Source organism: Acomys minous (genome assembly GCF_964271855.1).
Source record: "Acomys minous genome assembly, chromosome: 15".
Classification (NCBI taxonomy): Eukaryota; Metazoa; Chordata; class Mammalia; order Rodentia; family Muridae; genus Acomys; species Acomys minous.
Window position 1 is genome coordinate 77,684,955 of NC_140497.1, and position 24,773 is coordinate 77,709,727.

Genomic DNA, 24,773 nt, shown 5'->3' on the forward strand with positions numbered 1-24,773 from the left:
ATCCCACAGAAACATTGGTAGCTAGTCAAGTTCACAAGAGCAGGTCAGGAGATGCGCGCTGTGCTAGACGTGAACCAGCTCCTCAGCTCTACTCTCTAGCAGTTTGTAACTAAGTCAAGTTCCTTTGTTAACATGTTGAGAAGCTTGCTGACTCCTTCAATATAGCATGCCCAATTTATAATTGGTTCTTATATTTTGGAAACGTAAACATTCTTAGTTTTGGGTACCAAGTTTAAATTATCTCAGAAAGTTGCCTCTTCTGCTCCTGATGCACATTGCTGAACCTCAGTTCTAGATAGTCTGGGCTCCCTTTTGATCTCCGTTCTCCTGGCCACTCCTGTGGAGAGAAAGGCGACCACAGTGAGGTTTGATAAGGAAGGCAGTGTCTGTGCTGAAGTTACATTTCTATCCTGGAAGTAAATAATTTTATGGTGGAGGATCATCAGAACATGACAAACTGTGTTAAAGGGCCACAGCATTAGGAATGTTGGGGCCCACTGCCTCAAGGGACTGCACCTTAGGGAGAAGGTAACATTGCCCTCTAATGCCTGGTGTGCTAAGCAGACATACATGAAACAAGATTTCACATCACAAACACATAGAAAAGATAGCAAGATAAGGAAGCCATGGGTTGTATTTTGTTCTTATAGAGTGAGTTTGTACAAAGCCAGAAGAGGTCAAAACAAAGAAAACTATAAGAAAAATAATAACTAATACATGTCATGATTTTCTAATGGTAAATATGTGTCTGTGGCAGCCAGTTATGTGCTATCGGCTCAGAATCATGAGCACAGCTGGAAAATTGCTGCTAGAGGCTAAGATGTCTGACATAACCTTGAATCTAGCACCCAAAACAGGCCCATTCTCAGTACTGAGCAATGTGCTGTCTTGCCTCTGATTCTTGGAATAAAAAGGGTAAGGGATTGTGCTCTCACAAGAGCAATAGTGCCTGAGAACTGGGAATATATAAAAAAATAATGTGGTGTAAGTAATCCTTGAGCTAGGCTAGAAGGGAAGATTGAATAAGGGGTGAGAGAAAAGGACATATTCATTATTCAGCCCTTATGAACATAGACATGAATGTATTTTATTTTTATTTTTAAAGATATTTCCATTATTTATACAGTATTCTGCCTACACGTGAGCCAGCAGGCCAGATCAGGGCATTAGATCTCATTATAGAGAGTTATGAGCCACCATGTGGTTGCTGGGAATTGAACTCAGAACCTTTGAAAGAACAATCAGGGTTCTTAACCTCTGAGCCATGTCTCCAGGCCGTAAGAAGTATTTTTAAATGCTACTTAAAAGTAATGATCTTATGGGTCACTTACCAACACTGAGTTTAGACAGGAAATATAGTAAGAGTTATTGTTTCAGTCTCTATTTTTTAAAGCAAATTTTAAGTATGCTTAATAGGGTAACTGAGCAGAGCCCTTCTTACAAAAGGGCTGGAGGGATTTGCAGCTGCTTGCTGCACATGTCCTTCTCCTTCTTGTTTGTAGGCATACAGCATTTCCCTGAGTTAGGTCAAGAGAATCCCTATTGATCCAAACCAGGCTCATAAACAAAACGCATGCTTCTATTTTTATAGCAAATGGCATAGAGTGATTATAAACAATGAGCATGCCAAGGTGATACTACTGATCAACTTGTTTAAACAAGCCCCAAGATATGTGCCAAATATCTGCCATCTTGTGAGAAAACAGTTTATGTTCTTTCTATGTGGCCAGATTTTGTTCTCTGGAGATTTGATGCTATGAGGCAGGAATTTCACTTGTGTGTGGTTAGGAATGATATTAAGTCCTGAACATTCTGCCAGAATGTGTCTTTCCAAACAGGTGGAAAAGGAGGTGGGGTGGAAAAACTCTACAGTGATGCAGAGGAGAGACATAAATAGATTTATTTTTATTATACTGTTTCAAAATTCTTCTAAAGCTTTTTTCATCTGTCCAAATAAATTAGTAAGTTCTCATATTACTTTATATAATAGAAGAAATTTCAGTATTTATAATGATTCTCCTAAACTCCTTACATCTATTCTATTTCATATAACCTTATTGATTTATCTAGGGCGTCTTATTCTGTTAAAAGTCATTTATTAGTTAAATAAATGGATAGTATAGAAATTTTCTCTCAAGAATGTTAAGGACATAATAAAAAAAAAGTCTCTGATTTTCTAGGTAGTTCTGACCTTTTTCCTAAATAGGAGAAAAATTTTTACTAAATGTCTGAAAAGTTGGCATAGGAACGGGCTAATTTGCACATCTGTAGTGTGAATTAGGTCATTCTTTAAAACCTTCTGAGATAAGACCCTACACATATTTTTTGTTTATCTCTGTTAAATTTTTGCTACTTGAGTAAATTCTGGAATTTTCTTTAATATATTTCCTGGCCCTTTGCCTCATATCATATAATGCATAAAAAATGTGTGTGCATGTGGGTGAGTCCCTGAAAATGGTATACATTTTGAAATGCAGGCATATTGATCATCATAAAGTTTATATTAGTCATTTCAATCTAGGTAATTAGCAACAATGTTTAAAGCCTCTTGTCTTGTTAATAAACAATCTCAGCCAAACACAAAACTCTGCCAACTGAATCTGCATCTTGATTCACGAAATATTCCTGTAGTAGACTTGGAAACAAGGACACAATGTAAGACAAAGCACTTAGTCTTCAGAGAAGAGGTGGAAGTAAACTTTGCAAGCCATCCTCCAAGGTTAAGTCAGCATCTAGCTCTCACCCTCCTCTATGTTGAGGTAGGACCGGACAGTGCTTACCAGCCACATTACATTGCATGTGTCTTTTATGGACATTGATGGGTTCTGGGTAAATGGGGGCAACAGCAAAGATTCATGTGGTTCCTATTCACAGGGATGAACCCTTTCGGACCGTCAGATCAACCTTGCTTGGTCCTGGCCCTGCTGACATTGGCCTCTGTAGCTAAACCCTCTGTAGCCTCAATTAAGATCTCAGTATACAAAGCCCAATTCAAAGAATGATCTGGTTTCCTGTGTGTATTGGCTTCAAAATGACAAAATGCTATTATGGCTATTAGACTCCAGAAGTCACAGAGAGGATCAGCATGTTTTTAGTCTTTTTGTACTAAATGATAGCGTCTATCTTGATCTCTTTTTTGTCACTAAACAAGAGATATGAAATTGGATTGTACAGAAAATAAAGAGACACTTTGAGCAGAACATGAGAGCGTACATGGTGCCTGCTTTAATAAGCACATAGAAATTGGCTTCGGACCAAGGAGAAATTAATAGCCAGAACTGAAGTGGTGTGTGCACTAAGAAAAGCTTGACAGTGAAAACCTGAAGGAAGCCGGAGGCCTCCGATAGGCGTGTGTGACAGTGTGTGACAGTGTGTGCCTGGAGTGAGTCCATGTGGCCTACTGAGGGACATGACAGACTCTCCTGGTGAGGGAGGTAACAGGGGACACATAGACGATGATGAGGCAGGTGAAAGGGGAAGGAGTTACATGAGGTCAAGTAGATGCTTCTGCGTGTTCTCAGGCCTCACTGCCGACAGGAGAAATGCACAGACCCCGGTGACGCCTTAGGAAGAGGACAGGACATTCTGGAAGAGCTCTCATGGGAAACAAAATGTTGCCTGCTGGATTAAAGGTGGAAAAGCTCCTTGCAATCACATGCCTACAGAGATGATGCAAATTACACTTAAGGAACCTCATATTTCATTCATGTCTAAAAATAAGACAATCCTCTGTGCAATTTCATTTTATAAGCAAGTTCCTGGCAGATTTAGCAGATCATGAGCTTAATGGCCTGTCTATGTTGTTCCGGGGTGACCTGACATTCCTGAAATCGCAAAAGCTGGCCTTCAAACCTGCAGTGATAACAAAATGAGGGAATATTGGTTGCCACCACTCGTCGATGTGTTCTACCAGCTCTGAGTATTTTGGAGTGAATGCTGTCTGCAGAAGAGGCAAGAGCTTTTCAGGTTTCAGTCTATTCTAGTTCATTATGTTTCATAAAACCCTCATTTAAAAGCTTTTGTACTGCGAGGGTTGTCAGTCAAGAAGAATGAAATCAATAGAATTTATTCTTTTTGATAAAACTGGTCATTTTACCAGTTTACATGTGATGGGGGAACTGGATACGGCTCAGCTTCTCTGTGCATAAAGCAAGGCTCTTGTCTTTCAGCTTCACTGCAGACTCAAGGAAACACTGACGATGACGATCAACGCAGGAACGGTGCAGGCTTTGGAGACAGTATTAGTGGTTTTGCTTCCCAAAGAAGAAAGAAACATAATCTGCTCTTCCTGTGTCCCCCCCAATTGCATTAAGCAAAGTAATAATAGCTACAGAACTAAATTGACCCCAACATCGACAAGGGAATGAAAAGCTGAGCAGAGTCAGGAGAATCAGGACTACAAGGCCATGGCTGGCTCAGTTTAAAAAATCTGAGACTAGCCTGGGCTATAGGAAGTCCTGTATTAAGAAAACAGGATTGAAGACTAAAGAGGAGTCTCCATGAGGTCCGGGGGTTGGGGGAAGGAATAGGGTGAAAGGGGAGGGAGCGTGAGAACAGGAAGACACAAGCAAGGGATAACAATCAGGAGGTAAACTAAGTAGATGATAATAAACTAATGTGTGGGTTACGATTCTTGCAGAGGATCCAGATTCAGTTCCCAGCACCCACATAATAACTCAAAACCACATGTAACTCCAGATCCAGGGGGTCTGACATCTCTCCTGACATCCGCAGGCTCCTGCACACACACGATGCATACTCAGGCACAAAAATATATGTATTAAGCAGATCAACATTCTTTAAAGAGTTTTATTATTACACACACACATACACACACACACACACACACACTCATGCGCGCACATGCACAGAAGGTTGATAATTTGTCCACAAAATACTCTCTGGGAAACTCCAAGAATGCTTTGTCTTTTGACGTCACTGAGTGATCCTTGTTAACAGAGTCTCTTAGTCATGTGATGTAATATAAGTGTATATGTTAAAAAAGGAAACATAAAAAATAATTAAAAATAGATCTCATATAACCTGAAAAAAAGAGTCTGATGGAGCTCGAGGCACGTGGGCATCCAAGGAGTTTGATGGGCTAGCCTATTAAGTGTTGTACTTGGTTTTGCTGACAACCCAGCATCCAGCACTCTATCTTCAGACCTAATCTAACTCTAAAGGAAACTGGGATACAACTTATGTGCCCAGGAAAACGGGGTTTGGAGGACTTTTCTCCATAACCAGGACTGTACTGGCTTCTGCACAGGAACTGTGGCAGCACCAACACACAGATAGATCTCATAGCAAAGCTGGCATCTGTCTAGCCCAAGTCTCCACAAACTGGACTGTGAATTCTCACCTGTTTCCTTCCAGGTAACTTTTCTTTGAGTACATTTTTCAATTAACAAACATCAACTAATGTGATAGCCAACAACTGGAGTCTGTTAAATACAATTAGACTCTGTCTTCTCATTGCCACTTGTGTGGATGACACTTAGGAACATGATGGGGCATCGTGAGAAGACGTAGAGCTTCCTATCTGTATAACTGGCAGCTGTGAAAATCAGAACAGTGTGTGGGTCAGGAGACATGAGAATATCATTAAGGGAGCAGAATTTTTCACATTTTTCATTATTATTTTGCTACTGCTGGGATATTATTTAGGTAATTGGTAAAAAAAAATTTGGTTTCTTAAGCAAGAACACAGAGCTCCTCAATGTGTTTAAGTGCTTATGTTAAGGTATGGTCATTTCATATGGGGCTGGCAGGGAGCGTCCAAAATTCAGTCTCTATTTTCTTCATGATTATAATTTGATTTTGGAAAGTAGACTCTCCTAAGCAATTACAGTCAGAGGCATTCTTTTAAAGTCAACATCATCATTACTCTGGGCTGTTCCGTAGTCAGTAGTGTGTCTTAAGCAACTATTGCTTATTTTTCTCATATTTAAGAGTAAGATTTATGTGAACACATCTTAAAACACTGAAAATTTAATTAAAATGGAAGATGGTTCCCAAAACGCTGTACTGTTTAAGGATTACATGAAAATATCATTTATTTTAATCTTGCTCTCAACTTCAAAGTTTCAGAGAATCAAGATTTTGGTTTTTGTTTTAAATCAAACACAAAGTTTTTGTAAGGAAACATAATTATGAATCAGATTTAAAACTTTTATTTTTTTCTCACTGAATAGTTTTTTGTATACAAAAATGAAAACTCTTAAGAATTGTAAACACTAACACCTGAAGTTAAAGCATACACAGAGTATGTCCTAATAATTCAGAAATGCTCCTGCTGTAATGTCCCCTCCCCAGGCCATTCCCCTGCCCTTCAGGTGCAGGACAGGAAAGTCAGAATGGGCAAGAGCCTCACCTGCCTTCTGAGCCCTCCCAGTCCCTCAGTTCAGAACCAAAGAACCAAGGTACTGACACCACCAACCACCAGCAGCAGCAGAACCCCACTGCCATGTCCCTGCCAAAACACAGGTGGATATCTGTTGCTCAAGTGAAGGCCATACCAGAGATCCCCTGTTGGACCAAAGACCATGCTAACTACCTTAAGTCCAGTCCCCAGCTCTGATGGAGACTCCCTGCTGTACCACACATCATGCTTGCTGCCAGAATATAGACCACAAAACCCAAAATGCCAAAGAGGAAACAGAAACCAAGAAACAAAACATCTATCCAAAAACAAAAAACAAACTCAGAAATTAGCTCCTAGGCCTATATTCATCCCAAGCCCAGATGCCTAGATGCCAGTGTAAAAGTAAAATCAATAACAACCAGTGAAATAAGGCACTGCCAGAGCCCAGCTATCCTAATATAGCAAGACATGAATATTCCAGCACAGCTAAAGCACAAGAAAATGAACTTAATACCAACTTTATGAAGATGCTAGAGGTCCTGAAAGAGGGAATAAATAAGTCCCATAAAGAAATCTGTGAAAACACAAACAAATACTTGGAGGAAATGAATAAAATTTTTAAAGAAATCTGGAAGACAATGGGAAGAAATCAATAAATCTAAAAAAAGAAAGCAAAGAATAAGATAGACAGGTGAATGAAATGAATAAAAAATAAAATAAAAGCAAAAGCAATATAGAACACACAAACTGAGAGACTCTTGGAGAGGGATGCAAGCATCACCAACAGGATACAAAAAATGGAAGAGAAAATTCCCAGGCACAGAAGATAAAATAGAAGAAATGGATACATTGGTAAAACAAAATACTAAATCTGAATGTTCCTGCACAAAACAGGGAAATCTGGGAAACTATGAAAAGACCAAACCTAAGAATAACAGGAATGGAAGAAGAAGCAGCTTCCCAGCTCAAGGGCCCAAAAATTATTTTAAACAAAATCATAGAAGAAAAAATTTCCTAACCTAAAAAGGAGATGCCTATAAAAGCCCAAGAAGCTCACAGAGTACCAAAAGATTGGACCAGAAAAGAAATTTCCCCACCATATAATAAGCAAAACACTAAACATACAGAACAAAGAAAGAGTATTAAAACCTGCAATGGAAAACGGTCAAGTAACATATGAAGGCAGACTTATTAGAATTGTACCAGACTTCTCAATGAAGACTAAAAGCCAAAGGGGCTAGACAGATGTCTTTCAGCCTCAAAAACAAAACAAAACTAAACAAAACCCAAACAACAACAGAAAACACAGATGCCAGCCCACACTACTATACCCAGCAAAGCCTTTAATCACAATGGATGGAGAAAACAAGATATTCCATGACAAAGTCCAATTTAAACAATATTTATCCACAAATCCAGGCCTACAGAAGGAACTGGAAGGAAAACTCCATCATAAAGAAGATAAATACACCCATTAAAACACAAGACATGATCTCGCATCAACAAAACAAAAAGAACAGCAGTGCTTAAAGTCATGTACACATACATGCACACACAACAACAACAACAAAAAGAATAAGATAACAGGAGTTAGCAATCATTAGTCATTAATCTCTCTCAATATCAATGGACTCAAGTCTCCCATTAAAAAGGCACAGGCTAACAATGAATGGAAATACAGGATTTTCCAAGCAAATGGACCCATGAAGCTTGCTGGTATAAGCCATTCTAATAGCTACCAAAATAAACTTCCAACCAAAATTAATGAAAAAGGATGAGGAAGGAGACTTCATATGCAGCAAAGGAAAAATCAACCAAGGTGACATCTCAGTTCTGAACATTTATGCTCCAAAAGCAAGGCATCCACATTTGTAAAAAACAAACAAACAAAACCAAACCAACAATAACAACAAAACATTACTAAAGCTTAAAATACACATTGAACCACATACATTAAAATACCCTCCTGTCACCAATGGACAGGTCATCCAGACAAAAACTAACCAGAGAAATAATGAGACTAACAGATGGTATGACTCAAATGGACCTAACAGATATCTACAGAACATTTTACCCAAACTTAAAAGAATAAACCTACTTCTCAACACCTTACAGAAATGTCTCCAAAACTGACCATGTACTGAGTCACAAAGAAAGTCTAAAGGAAATTGGAATAATCTCTAATATCATATCAGACCACCATGGTTAAAGGTGGATTTCAAAAACAATAGAAAATCTAAAAACTCATGGAAACTGAATGACTCTGTACAGTAAGAATATTGGGCCAAAGCTTCATCCAAGAGATGCAGGGATGTTTCAACATGTGAAATATCTATCAATATAATCCACCATATAAAAAAACTGAAAAAGAAAACACATGATCATCTCAGTAGACATTGAAAAAGCCTTTTTCAAAATCCAACAGTCCTTCATGACAAAAGTCTTGAAGATATGTATTTAAAGAGACATACCTAAACATAATAAAAGCAATTTAAAGCAAGACTTTAGCCAACATAGTTAAATAGAAACACAAGGCCACTCTACTGAAATACACAGCAAGACAAAGCTACAAAGTCTCTCTGTATCTCTTCAGTATAGTACAATATATTTTTAAAAAAATGGACTGAGAAAGAGATCAAGGAAACAACACTCTTTAAAATTGCCACAAATAATATAAAATATCTTGGAGTAACTCTAATCAAACAAGTGAAAGAGCTGTGTGTTAAAAACTGCAAGTCTCTGAAGAAATAAATTGAAGAAGATATCAGAACATGGAACTATGTCCCATACACATGGATTGGTAGGATTAACATAGTAAAAATGGCCATCTTATAAAAGACCATCTGCAGATTCATTGCAGTCACCATAAAAATTACAACCTAGTTCTTTATAGACTTTGAAGTAACAATTCTCAACTTGACATGGAAAAACAAAAAAATCTCCAGGATTGCCAGAACAATGCTTTACAATAAAAGAACTTCTAGAAGTACCATTATCTCTGATTTCAAGCTGTACTACACAATAATAATAATGATAATAATAATAATAATAATAATAATAATAATAATAATAATAATAATAACTGCATGGTATTTGCATAAAAAGAATTAGGTTATCAGAATCAAATTGAAAACACTGATGTAACCAATGGACACCTGATTTTTATAAAGAAGCCAGAATTATACAATGGAATAAAGGAGGCACCTGAAACAAATGATGCTCATCTAGCTGGGTATCAGCATGTAGAAAACTATAAAGAGATCCATATCAACCACCCTGCAAAAACTCAAGTTCAAACTCAACAAAGACCTCAACTAAAACCAGGCACACTGAATCTATTAGAAAAGAAAGTGGTGAAGAGCCTGAGCTCATTGGCACAGGAGACAACTTCCTGACAGAACACCAACAGCCCAGGCACTAAGATAACAACTGGCACCTCATGAAACAGAAAAGGTTCTGCAAGGCAAAGGACACCGTCAATAGGACAAAATGTCAGCCTAGAGAATGGAAAAATATCTTCACCAACCTACATCCGACAGAGGGCTACCATCCAAATATATATTTCTTTTTCAAGAAACAAGACATCAACAAACTAATCTAATTTTAAAGTGGAGTACAGAGCTAAACAGAATCCTCAACAGAGGACTCGCAAAAGGCTGAGAAGCATTTAAACAAAAGTTCAACATCCTTAGCCATCAGGAAAATGGAAACCACTCAATTTTGAGATTCCATCTCACATTTCTATCAGAATGGCTAAGAAACATAAGTGAGAGTTCATGGTGGTGAGGATATGGAGCAAGGGCCACACTCCTCCATTGCTGGTGGGAGTGCAAACTGTACAACCACTGTGAAAAACAATTATGTCAGATTCTCAGAAACTTGGAAATAGATATACCTCAAGACCCAGCTTTACCACTTCTGGGCATATACCCAAAGGATGCTCCATCCTTCACAAGGACATTTGTTCAACTGTGTTCAAAGCAACTTTATTTGTAATAGCCAGAAACTGGAAACAACCTAAATGTCCCTCAACCAAAGAATGGATAAAGAAAGTGTGGTACATTTACACAGTGGAGTATTACTCAGCCATTATAAACAATGACATCATGAAATTTGCAGGCAAGTGGATGGAACTAGAAAAGATCATCCTGAGTGAGGTAACCCAGACCCAGAAAGACACAGATGGTATGTACTCACTTTTAAGTGGATATTAGTCATAAAGTACAGAATCACTGTGCTACAAAACATAGACCCAAAGATGGTAAGTAACAAGGAGGACCCAAGAGAAGAACTTGAATTTCACTTGAGAAGGGGAAATAAATGGATACTGCAGGTGGAATGGGGAGGGTGACTGCGGGAGCAGGATGGGTCAGGTGGAAGGATTCGAACACTGAGAGACAACAGAGTTAGAGCTTTTCACGGAGGAGGTAGAAACCTAGTGCAATGGAAATTTTCTGGAATCTACAAGGGTGACTCTAGCTAAGCCTTCTAGTGAGGGAAAATATGGAGTCTAAACTGACCATCTGTTTTTACCAGGCAAGACTTCTAGTGGAGGGATTGGAATAGCAACCCAGCCTCAAAATCTTTGACATACCATTTGTCCTGCCTTCAAGATGTGCGGTGCTAAAAGTGTCCCAGAAATTGAGGAAGTGGCCAGCCAATGATAGGTCCACCTTGAGAAGCATACCACAAGACCCATACCCACCCTGCTTCTGCCCGGCATGCCAGGAACCAAAAGCTGGATGGCCCAGATACCCATAATAGATGACTGACAAAAAAAAAGTCAATTGAATGATGATTCCTAATGATATTCTATGATTCTGCTATACTTGTAGACAGGAGCCTAGCATAATCATTCATCAGTAAGATTTCATCCACAGCCGAACGTTAGGCAGAGCTCAGGGAATCCTGTGGAAGAGGGAAGAAATGATTACAGGAGCTAGAGGGCACAAGAATGCCACAAGAAAACCCACAGAATCATCCCAGGCCTCAGGAAGTCTCACAGAGACTGAACTGACAGTCAGGGAGCCTGCATAGATCTGACCTAGGTCCTCTGCATATGTGTGATGGTTGTGTAGCCTGTTCTGCTGTGGAACTCCCAACAGTGTGGGCAGGGGCTGTCTCTAACTCTGCCTTTGGGACCCTTTTCCTCATACTGCGTTGTCTCTTCCAGATTTAATGCAGGGGGAAGTTGCCTAGTTTTACTGTAACTTAATATGCCGTGTTTGTTTGATGTCCCCGGGAGACCTGCCTTTTTCTGAAAGGAAATGAAGGAGGAGTGGAAATGTTGGAGTTGGGAGCAGGTGGAGAAGAGAGACTGGGAGGAGAGAAGGGAGGGAAAACTAAGTCAGGATGTAATATATGAGAGAAAAATAAATTTTAAAAAATCAGTAGACATGGGATGTAGTTTTATGTTGAGTAATAGAAAATTGTGTTTGTGATAGAGTGTATGCATGTGAGCTGTGTTTGTGTGTATGCATGTGTATATGTCTAAGGTGTACTTGAGTGTGTCAGCATGTGTATCTGTGTACTGTTTTTGAGTGTGTGTATATGCATCTGTATGTATGTGAGGTGCATCTGGATGTATGTTTGAGTGTGCATGCATTCTTTATGTCTGTTTACTTTTGCTTTGTCCTAACATGAGTTTGTTAGGAAAATATTTATTTTGTGAACTGAATCTAATCTGACTCTAAACCTTATTTTCTTCCAAAACCTGTTTTTTTATTTTTAAAAATGTTTCGGTTTGGAGGGGGTATATGATCATAAAACTAATTTGGTAATTTATAATATCTCTACTAAGTTATATTTATTTTAAGAAAATTTATCTTGAATCTTAACAAACACAAGAATTAACTAGGGTGTTTATTAAACGTTTGTATCCTAATTAAACATAATTAGTGAGTAATATATATTCAATCCAGTATGTATTCAGTTTCTCATAAGCCCGGTCCACTGGTCCACACAAGAACTGCTGCCTGTAGGGGCATGTAACAGGGTATTCCTTATGGTCATTCTGATGTCTACTTGTGTGGAGACCAGAGGACAGCATGGTGAGTCACTTCTTTTTTTCCCACTATGTGGGACTTCAAGTCATAGCAGCAAGTGCCTTCTCCTTCTGAGCCATTGACCACCATAAAGAAATACATCTATATTGGGATGCTTAACCTTAGTTTATATGAGAGTTCAGGAAATATGTTGCTTCTGAGAAGAGCACATTTTACTTTGCACATTTCATTTTTAATTTGAATTGTATTACACCATATGAAGACTTATAAAGAACTTCAGCTCTTAATTTTTTATTATTTTTAATTTTTTGGTTTTTTGTTTGTTTGTTTGTTTGTTTGTTTGATTTTTGGCTTTTTTGGGTTTTGTTGTTTTATTTTTTGGTTTTGCTTTTCGTTTTGTTTTTGTTTTTTGTTTTTGTGTTTTTGAGGGGGTGGGTTTTTGGGGGGTGTTTTTGTTTGTTTGGGTGGTTGTTGGTTTTTCAAGACAAGATTTGCCTGTTTGTAGCCCTGGCTGTCCTGGAACTCTCAATGAAAACCAGGCTGGCCTTGAACTCATGGAGATTTGTCTGCCTCTGCCTCCCACGTGCTGGGATTAAGGACCTGCGCCACCACCATCTAGTTTCTTTTATTCTTTTTCTTTTTTGATCAGCTCTTAATATTTTAGCATAAAATATGTGAATTTTATATCAGGGGCTCTCTAAAACTGAGCTGTGAGCCAAATAGGGCATATTGAAAGGCCCATTGTGTGAGTATATTTTGAAATATAGTGAATTGAATACAAGTCAAAGAATGACTTTGTGACTTCTGAAACTGTATACAAATTTTAATGTCTAAAAGTAACCTTTTTTGGAACACTGATATGATCGTTTGTTATGGATTACTTTTGGCTGTTTACATGCTATAAAGACAGCACTACCACTGAGACAGTGAGTGACGTCATAGCTTCTCATGGCTGCTCAGTCTGCTACCAATCTCAGTGGCACAGTTATAATTCAAATATTTCAGATGTTTCTTGTGTTCAGGATAAAACACAGACCAATGCCTGCATTTATTATACATTGGCATTATAAGCCATGCTGACAAAACAGCATACATTACTATCATAATAAGCAACTAAGTGCTTATCAAAGTGTTTCAAACTCATAAGATACTAGACAAAAAAAAAATTAGGAAATTTAGACTGAATATCTGTTTTATAAGTATTTCCACATAAAGTCAAAAATTAAATAGAGACACAAAGTTTTTGAGTTACTGTTTGTTAGTCAAGCAAGAAACCCATTGATTATTTGAGTTAATTGAAAGATAATTGATTATAGTGATTGAAAACATTTATCTAATGAAAGTAAACATGTTTATAACTATTACCATGTGCTCTGTCTCTCTGTCTCTGTGTCTCTGTCTCTGTGTCTCTGTCTCTGTCTCTGTCTCTGTCTCTCTCTCTCTCTCTCTCTCTCTCTCTCTCTCTCTCTCTCTCTCTCTCTCTGTGTGTGTGTGTGTGTGTGTGTGTGTGTGTGTGTGTGTGTGGTGTTTCTGGGGATTGAACTTGAACTGAAACAATAGCTTGAATAATTGAGATTGTTAAGAATAATAGCAGTGGTTATCATGTGATGTATTCACAGGAAGCGTGGGTAAAACCTTTCTTTATTTGGTGGCTGGGAGGCCAAAGCAACAATTCTACCTAAGTGATTGTTAGTGGTCCAGTGGATTTCTTGGGAATACGTAAAGATACATTGATGAGAGGTTGCTATTGAGAGCAATAGTTGTTCAATGAATGCTGTAATATCAAAAATAAAAATAAAAACGCCTCAACTTGCATGACAACTTGTGAAAGCTCCATCTTCGGAATGCCATACACTGCATGTAGGCAGATCAGCCAACTGGCTAGTCTTCTTTACTTAACAATTATTTAGCGCTTCTACAACCCTCAGAGGGACCTTATGACTCTTGTAAATTTTAGGAGCTTCTTGAGTCTTATAAGCTTCATTTACTTCCTGAGTCTCATAAATTTTGTTTACTTCCTGCGCCTTCTGAGTCTCTGTCTTTCTGCCAGAAAGGAGTGCTCCAATTCTGAAGAAACAGCTGCACCAGAGTAGTTCATTGGAAAACTGAATAAGGGGCTTACAGTGGTTTCCATGGCCCTAAATCAGTCAACAAATGTGCCTGACAACTGACACGTGTATTTGACAAGGCACTCTGGAGTGCAAAGTTACTGAATAATTATTCTTTACCAAGAGTCTCCACAGAAAAAAAAACTAGGAAACAAACTATTTTCAATGTTGAAAATTACCTCAGTGTAACCTGAAGCGACATCAACTAAGATGTTACAACTGATGGTGTCAAAATATGCAAGGGAGGAAAAGGACTGTGTAAAAATTTACTCAGTGTGTGAAAATGTTAAAAGATATTCAAAGTATTCTTCTTAACAAGGAATTTTGTAATAAACAGTTTGGCTTACTGTGTACTACTTGACAAGCTGTGTTAATTCATATTTATGGACTTTGTCAGTTCCAGGATGTGTTTTCAGGACTAGGCACACTATTTTGAGGCTTTTTAGCTGTATTCGCATTAGCACAGATCAGTTTTGATCATACTTTTAACTCCAAACCTACTCTTAACACCATTTTAAATGAAGAAAACCAGCTTTTCATCAGACCTATTAACATTTCCTAATAGAATTAACTTAAACTTATGAGAAAATGGTACTTGCCTGCAAAAATTTTATTGCATAACAACAATTTACATAATTTTGAATTAAATATGTAACTTTTCTAATGATCTGTAGCAAATTACCACAGGAACGACAGCTCAAAGCACCATTCATTCATTAGCACAGTTTTGTAGGCTATAAGGAAGGGTTCAGCCAGGCGAGTTCTCACTGAAATGCTCTAGGGGGAAGTCGGCTGCCAAGTTTGTTCTTGTTGGAAAGACTCGGTTGGTTTTGATTGTGGGACAGGAGACCAAGCATTTCTCTTGCTGGCCATTCTCCACGGGCCATTTTTGAGGATCTCATTTGCTGGTATTTCTTCCATATGGCTTCTCCATCTTTAAACTCAAAACAGCATATCAAATCTTTCTGAAGATTAAAGTCTTTGATTTGTAGTCTCCCAGACTTCTACACTAAACTCAAGAGTCATGAGGTACCTCAAAATTCTGGCCCAGTCTCAGGGATTCATGTGTGTTCAGCTTCTTATGCGTTACCAATGACAGTTCACGTGCCATAGTGACAAAGCCTAGAAACTTCTAGGGAAACTATGATACTCAGCTCTTACAAAAGGATAGCTTTTAAGTCACCCTAGAATTTTTTCATCCTGTATAAAAGTCATGTCAAGCTTCTTTCATACTTTTATGTGTGTTGACATTAAAATGAGTAGTTAAATCTTCATTGACATTCAGATCTTATCACATTTTTGTGTCTTATGATCTCAAGCTATAGATCCATAGTGGATTTGGGGATGTGGGCTGCAGTGGAAGCACAAAGTAAGTTTCCAGATATACTCAAAAAAACTTATTTCTGAGTGCAGTTGAGAAGCTTCCACATAACCTTCAATCGAAAATGATTAATCTACAATGTCATGGCATACTAAAAGGAAAATATCAAGAGAAATCTCTTCCAGGCACTGAATATGCTCAATTAAAACCCCATTCTTGTGACCTGATGTAAGCACTTGGAAATACATGTGTGAAGAAGTGTTTCCAACTAGGAACATGAACAGCACAGCTTCGGAGCAGGTTAAGAGGTTAATTTTGCAGTTAATTTTAGTGATATGCCTTTGAGTACCAGTTCAGAAATATGTTATTCAAGAATGAATGACTTTTTACATTCGTGTTAGCAACCTATAGACATATATATGCATGTTTCTGGAAGATGCTAGGCTTAGGGGTGGCTATGGATCACCCTCATTGGGTATGACTAAGTGATTTCTGTCATCAGTCTTTTCCTTTAATTATTATCTGTCTGTTCACCTTTAAACTTTATTTTGTCTTAATTATAAATGTCATGCTATGGCAACCTGGCAAGGCACATACTTTTCTCCCTTTTGTGCACACTCCTTTACTTGCCAATGTGCACTGCAATGAGTCATTGGTCTGGTAGGAAGGAGGCCTCTGGCTTCTGCTTCACTATCCAAGGTGGATCCTCACCAGGACTCCTCTTGGATATCCTGTTGTTACCCTGTGTTATGGAGATCCTACATCTTACCTATTGACTTACCTGTGCCCACACCAGCAGGGCCAGCTCTACCGTGCTGCCCAGGTGAGGTACAGGGCCCTCTCTCCCAAGTGCTGCAGCAGGTGAGAGGCAGCACCAGCATTCCTGGTCTCTTGACCTCCTGCCTGCTATAGGTGACAAAGGGTAAGGAAGGGGCATCTCTCCCTTGCCTGTGCCACCACATGGCATACAGATGCTGGGGCCAGCTTTATCATACTCAACCCTCAAGGCTGGCTTGTCTGTGCCCCTGTCACCACAGTCAACTCTACTGTGCCACTCAGGTGCAGTACAGAGCCTGCTCTTCCAAGTTTCTGTTGCAGGTGAAGGGCAGCGCCAGCTTTCCTGCTCCCATGACCCTGGGTCCAGCTCTCCTGCTTGCCCCAGATAGTGACAAGTGAAGTGGGGAAGGCATCTCTCTCACCCAGTCCACCACAAGGCAGAGGAGTGGCAGGAACAGCTCTCCCACACTTACACTCTAAGGGCTGGGTCATTTGCAAGTCTCACAATCAGGCCCAGCTCTACTGTGCTTCCTGCACAAAGGGAGGGACTTTCTCTTATGCCTTTGGTACCAGCTTTCCCAGGATGCCCCAGGATAGTGGTGGTGCCAGCTCTGCACAGCCCTGAGACATCAACATGGCCCCAGCTAACAATCCAGACCAGGGACATCTATCTGGCCTTTGATGGTAACAGACTCCATTGCTACAGGGCCAAGGACCTAGATGTGGGCCTCAGTGGCAACACAGATCATTACCTTAAGTGACCTCACTGGCTGCTCACATCAAGATGTTCCTCACTCTCCAGTCTCCAGTTCTGCCTCTCTTATCTCTCCACCACATGCTTGCTCATCTTAGTAGTTCTTGAGACCTCTGGGTGTCTGGGCTTCTCTCAGTGTGGTCTCAGGAGTGCTGTGCCCCACCTGTGTAATGTACCATATTTTCTTTATCTATTCTTCGTTTGAGGGACATCTGAGTTGTTTCCAGTTCTGGCTATTACAAATGAGGCTGCTATGAACATAGTTGAGCAAGTGTCCTTTTGGTAAGGTTGAGCATCTTTTGGGTGTATGCCCAGGAGTGGTATAGCTGGGTCTTGAGTTACATCAATTCCAAATATTCTGAGAAACCACAAAATTGATTTTCAAAGCAGTTGTACAGGTTTGCACTCCAGCAATGGAGGAGTGTTCCCATTGCTCCACATCTTCCCCAATTTCTAATAATTTGAACATGAATTTTAATAAACACTTAGAATATTATTCATATTGACATCCTGTGTTTCTTTCAATGTGCCAGACACTTACGAAGAAGTCAGAAAATGTTAACTAAATAAAAGAAACCATGAAATAGTTTTACTCTTATAGATTCAGTTATTGTTATGTTATATGGTAACATTGATTTCTAGGTGTCTCTCTGGCGAATTTACAGAACTGATCATTTTCACTATTGGAAACATAATGATTTGGGTACATGTTTAATTCTACTTTGGGTTCCAGGCAGTTAAAATGCTTTATGTGTTCTAAAATTTAGCTATAAAAAATGAGATATTTTATAAGGTACAGTGCCTGAAGGTTGGACATACATGACCTATCTCCTTTTAATTATAAGTATTAGGAAAATGAGTGAAATTATCCAGTTGAAGATTAGTAAGCTCAGGCTCCTAAGATGTAAGTACTGGCTTCCCTTGCTACTCATAACACCCAGAGCCCAACTTGCTTATTATATTTATTGCAAAGTGATCGGCCTATTTCTAGCATTTGATTCAATGTCATTGAAATGTACAAAAGGGTAATAGTGTTATGTAGTGAATCAATGTATCTTCAAGTATTTCACTAGCATGCTGAAACCTTTTACTTTTCACCTATCATTTGTACTTAAATAATGTCAGTCTTTATTTTAATGACAATCTTGGTCCTCTGAGTTGGTCCGTGTGCCGTTCAGAGCTATCACATGATTATTACTAAGTTTGTAAACAATTAGCCCCCATCCTCAAGCATCTCCTCCTTACCAGCCATGGATTCTAATTGCCTGCAGTTTCTCCTTCTTTCTCCATTGTGTTGTCTACCTGTTCTTAACTCCTGACTTCTGTTTTAGCCACATGATTTGATGACCATCCGAGCCATCCTTTACCACTGCCAATTTCATTGTACACTCTGTTGTTTATACCTTGCATTTTAATGTTATCTATCATCCAGGGCATAGACAGACTTCTTAGTGTTATATCTTAACAGTACACTTTTCATAGCTTTTTCCTATTTGATCATGCTTTTCAGTACCTTTCTGAGTTAGGTATAGAAGATAAATTCTAGAGTTCCATAAGTTCATTCAAATTTATTCATTTAATGTAGCAGTATTCCTGTTATTCCTAACTCTGAATACCTAAATTTACAATGGGTTAATTCATATATTGTGTGTCTAAATTATAATTATCACTGTAGCCTAATCAAAACTGAAGCAAATAAGTATTCAAGTTCAGTTTAAGGAAGTAATAGCATGTGTGTAACCATTAACTACAACTCTAGTGGCAAAGAATTGGATATAATAACCCTTGGAAGCAGAAAACTTCAGAATCTCTGAGGAATATTTTGAGGTTCCTCGTATAAATAAGAAATCTTCAGTTATTATCCCTGAGGGACATAAACTTAATTTGTAAATTTAAGGTTAAAACTATTGGTTCTAAATCAGTGTTATCTAGAGATAGTATCATCAATTTTCAAAAATATGATAACCTCACTAGATATCCAGTTCTCAGCTGCTTGCCAACAAACCCAACTCATGGCATGGTTTTCAGTTAGACTACTTCCGGGTTTTGGTTTTTGTTTCTTTGTTTGTTTTGTTGTGTGTGATTTTTATGGCTTTATTAGTTGATGGATATATAGGTTTTTCCTGCTAGAACTCTATGTTCCTTTCCCTTTGGGTGTGTGACAGCTATTCTTGGTTGTCAACTTGACTGTATCTAGAATTAACTAAAACCCAAATGTCTAGGCAGACCTATGAAGTAGTTTTTCTTAATTAAATTATTTGACGTTGGAAGACCCACTTTAATCTGGATCTTTGAGGTGGGAAGATCCACCTTTATTCTGGGTCACACCTTCTGCTGGCCTGTATAAAGGACACAGAAGAAGGAGGCTGGCTCACTCTCTCTTTGCCTGCTTGGTCTTGTTCTCACTGGAAAGTTCATTGCTTCACTTCATTTGTGCCTACTTCTTTAGGACCCCAGCATAGATTCAAGATGAGCTGAGGAATATAGCATCAAGGACTGAACAACTACTGGAATCTTGGACCTTTCATTGGTAGACAGCCATTATTATACTAGCTGGACCACAGCCTATAAACCAGGCTAATATTCATAACACATTTATAAATATATTATGACTTATATAATTAATAATTAATTATAAACATATACATATAACCTCTCTCTACAGACACACACACACACACACACACACACACACGCACACGCACACACACACACATGCTATAAAAGCTCTGTTCCTGTGGAGAACCTTGTCTAATACAAGTTTGCTAAAATAGAAAGGGCATGAGAGCTTAGGTCCCCCCTGGCCCTAACACACAGGTACATGCATCCAACACAACAACGGGTATAGTCTTGGTCAAAGTCAGTGAACTAAAGTAAGTTTTTGTTTGTTTTCTCATTTATTTTTGTCATTGATAAACACAGAAGAGTTTTAATCCGAAGCCCTAAAGCTTATATACTCAGACTCTACCCAGTTCCCCTGCCTCCACATCACTCTCCATACTGGTCCTCAACTGCCTTTGAATTTTTTTCTTTTATGATTAACCCCTTTATAATGGTGATAAGTTTTATCTCTAATAATACTATATGCATTCTGTCTTTCTCTTTTCCCTACCCACCCCTACTCTAGAGTTGTTTTTTCTTATTTTATTATATTTTTATTTAGATTACATCCCAAGTCCTATGCCCTCACTTGTATCTTCTGATTCCAACCCTCCCTCCCTCTTCTGCCCTGTTCCCCTCCACTAGACCTCTGACAGAAGTGGACTTCTTCCCCAACCATATGACCACAGCAGGTCTCATCTGGATGGCCTATTTCCCCTTCCTCTGTGTGCCACCAGCTAGCTCTGAACAGGGGTCTAGGTTTACTGCATGTGTTGTCCTTGGTTGGTGCAACAGTTTGTGCAGGCCCCCCTCAGTCCAGATCTGCCGGCCTTGATGGTCTCCTTTTGGGGATCATGAACCTTCTGGGTCCTTCCATCTACCCATTCTTCCATACCATTCTCATTCAGAGTCCAGTACCAACTCGCAGCATCTGTCTGATCCTCTGCTCTTTGGAGTCTCTCAGAGGACATATGTATTGGGCTAATATCCACTTATAAGTGAGTATATACCATACGTGTCTTCCTGGGTCTGGGTTACCTCACTCAGGATAACCTTTCTAGTTCCATTCATTTGCCTGCAGATTTCAAGATTTCCTTGTTTTTAATAGCTGAGTAGTATTCCATTGTGTAAATGTACTACTGTTTCTTTATCCATTCTCTGGTTGAGGGACATTTAGGTTGTTTCCAGATTCTGGCTATTATAAATAAGGCTGCTATGAACATAGTTGAGCAAATATCTTTGTTGTATGGTAGAGCATCTTTTGAGTATATGCCCAGGAATGGAATAACTGGGTCTTGAGATAGCACTATTGCCAAATTTCTAAGAAAGTGCCCAGATTGATTTCCAAAGTGGTTGTACAGTGTGCACTCCCTCTAGCAATGAAGGAGTGTTCCCTTTCTCCACATCCTTGCCAACATGTGCTGTCACTCAAATTCTTAATTTTAGCCATTCTGATGGGTGTAAGATGGAATCTCAGAGTTATTTTGATTTGCATTTTCCTGATGAGACCATTCCTACCTTTCTTTTAATTGTGTTTTTCTACTCTAAATTCCATGTATAGTTGAAAAATGTAATTAATGATAGTGGCTTATTATCTCTACTTTCATGTGCTTGGAATTTGAAAAACACATTTTAAACCTGAAAAAAATTACAGAAAAGACAACATTATATACCTGTGTGTGAGTGTGTGTGTATGTATGTGTGTAACAAAGGAGGAAAATGGATATTAAATCATTTCTCAAAGATGACTAAGCTTGTGAGTGGTAACAGCATGGAGGCAAAGTAAACAGTCTTCCTATCTCAGATAGTCTCTTCTGCTGCTGTAATAAAAAAAAATGTAGTTGTAAAAAAGGACACATTTATCTCAGTGACACTCTCATCCAGAGTACCATATTTTGTGATTATACTGGAAACTGTCACACTGCTCAAGGTGAAGGTGTTTCAAGATTCTTCTCTAAATAGACTAAAAATTGTAGCTGGAATTATCAATGTAAAATTATATTTTGTTTTCATTCCGAAATCCTTTCTGCTCAGTTTTAGTGTTGATGAGATGGAGGCATTACTTCTCTTCCTGTGAGAAGATGAATTATGGTAAGCTTCGTGTGTGCTAAGGAGTAGGTTACATTGCTAAGGTTACCCTTACTAAGGGATAGGCGATGCGCTTATTGGAGACTGGTGGTACAAACAACACACCTCATTTATCTATTTTAGCAAGGTTTTGGTTACTTATGTACAACTGTCCTGTAACCAGGCCAGCCCTCCCCGTATCTGCTCCTTAAGATGCATCTGAGCTATGACTAAATATAGTGGGAAAATGCATTACTGTTGGTATTATACAGCTAACAGCTGTGACAAAGTTGTGATAAAGCTTTTACCTCAAGAATAAAATTTCTTCAGATAAGTATTAATTCTGAAACCTAGTTATGCAATAACACAAAGTAAGATAAAGGCCAACTAACAATGACAACATGTCTTTGCTACTAGCTTAGACTTGAAGCCTTGGCAGGATAAAAATTTTATCTTGTTTTGACTTGAACAAATTAAATTTGTAAATCTGTAACGGTGACTAATTCTGTGATCCACACCAAGAAATTTTGCATTACTTTCATCACCAAAATGTGAAAACTACAAACTTCCAAGTCAGTACTTAAATAAGTTAGAATAGATCTGAAGATAATTAAAATTTCAGCTCTATAAATGATTTATTATGCCTGAAACTCTATATGCTAATTTAAAAAGAGGTTTTTTTATTCAGTGCCACTGTTTAGTATATATTATTTCTATAATAAATGTTAAATCATAAACAGACTCAACAAAATTTGTACTGTAAATCTAACTATATGTAAACCATATGTTAACTATAGGAACTACCATGTATCAGCCATAAGTACTACCATATACCAACCATAATTACTATCCTATATCAATGATATATACTACCATATATTAACCATAAGCACTACCATATATCAACATAAATACTACCATGTAACAACCAGTACTAGTACCGTATACCAACCATAAGTACTACCATATATTAACCATAAGCACTACCATATATCAACATAAGTGCTATTATTTATCAGTCATAAGTACCACCATATGCCAACCATAAGTACTACCACATATCAGCCATATGTACTACCATATATTAACCATAAGTACGACCATATATCAACCATAATTACTACTGTATATCAACCATGAGTACTACCATAAGTATATGACACTCTTCCATAAATTTGGGAAGTATGGTTACTTGTCTTGTCACTGTGACAAATATCTGAGGAAAAAGCCTTCAAGAAGAAGGGTGTATTTTGAGAATGCAGTCCATCACATGGGAAAGGCACATAGGCAAGAGCATGAGGAAGCTGGTCATATTGCATCTGGAAACAGAGAGATGAGGGCTGACTTTCTCCTTTTTATTCAGTCCAGGAACTGTGCCCATGCTATTATCCCACCGACATTCAGGGTAGTCTTCCCACCTCGGGTAACCTAGAAACTCCCATAAAGAGCTTGGAGATTTGTTCCCATGGTGATTCTAAAGCCCATCAAGTTGATGGTCAAGAAGAACCATCACAGAAGAGTACCCTTCCGTCATCTTAAGGATGGAAAGCCTACTCTAAACCAGTAAAGTGTTGTGTGCTGGACACTAGGGAACAACAGTGAGCCAATGACTGAGCAGGCAGTCAGGGAGTACAGGAGCTGGCTTCTGGAGGTTATGTATACATTAATCTAAGATGTGATGAGTCGCCTTCTGGCAGAGCAGAGAGAAAGGAACAAATGCACAGAATTGAAAGTGCTTAGAAAAGATGGTAAATGAATTGGCACTAATCAGTCTCAGTGTAAAATGATGAAAAGCACATAGAGAGTTACACAAAAGCTTGTATGCAGGGGCTCTAGTTAACTGGACCAAATACTATAGTGGGCCAAGGAGCTGTTATTAGAAAGAGAATTGCACATGGAGCTTTGTTGGCTGTGGCTCAGGCAGTACTGTGCAGTTTTGTGACTTATAGACTTTAAAGGAAGATTTCAGGAAGAATGGAGAGGGTCTGAGCTAAGCTGCTCTTACTCCTCTATAGTCCATGCAACGTCATTTTCTAGCTGTGGGGGAAATGCACTAGAGGAATCCCACAACACATCACCGCAGTAACACTAGTGTCAGGATCAGTAGCAACCCGAATGTATGGAGCACTTACTCTGTACCAGGCATCCTGCAGGTCCCTTCCATGCTCCAGTGCCACTGGACTATGTGATACAGGCCAGCTGATGGTCCCTGTGTTTAGAGAAACTCAGAGCCAAGCAGTGCACGCGGAAAGACAGAAGTCTGGTTTAGAGCTATGATTTTAACTTCTATGCTATACAGTGAAGCTTGCTTGACTTACAATTTACTTAATTTATAATTTTAAGCATTTACAACACAATAAAGAAATGGTCTTCCAATAGGATTTGAATGTATTTCTCTTGTAAAAGGATCAAAGTATGTGGATTTTGTGGCTGATTTTGCTTTTGCTTTGGGGAGGTGTCTGAGCTTTCAGTTTGTAGCTAGTTTGATTGATGCAGGATTCAGCTCCAGAGGATGGGCTTGCTCACACCTAGAAGTGAGCTTGTCAGCACGTGGCATTAGATTTGAAAGAGAAGGCTTCTCCAGTGTATCTTACAGTTGCACCTTATTTTTTGTTGGTTCACTTTTTGTCTCCTTGAATTCTCTTAAGTCAAAAGTTACCTGATGTTGATTCAATAAATTGTTGGATTTGTGTAGTTATATGAAGTGTTTGTTGGCCCTTCATGGTTATTACTCTAGCATTGTTTTAATATAAAAATGAGGGCCAAATAAGTCAAG

The 24,773-nt window shown here is 38.7% G+C and overlaps 1 protein-coding gene across 2 annotated transcripts in view; it reads left to right on the forward strand.

Moving 5' to 3' along the window:
- The window catches only part of CFAP299 (cilia and flagella associated protein 299), a 451,865-nt gene that overhangs the window by 228,432 nt on the left and 198,660 nt on the right, over positions 1-24,773 (forward strand). The gene's annotated exons all lie outside the window — the stretch shown is intronic.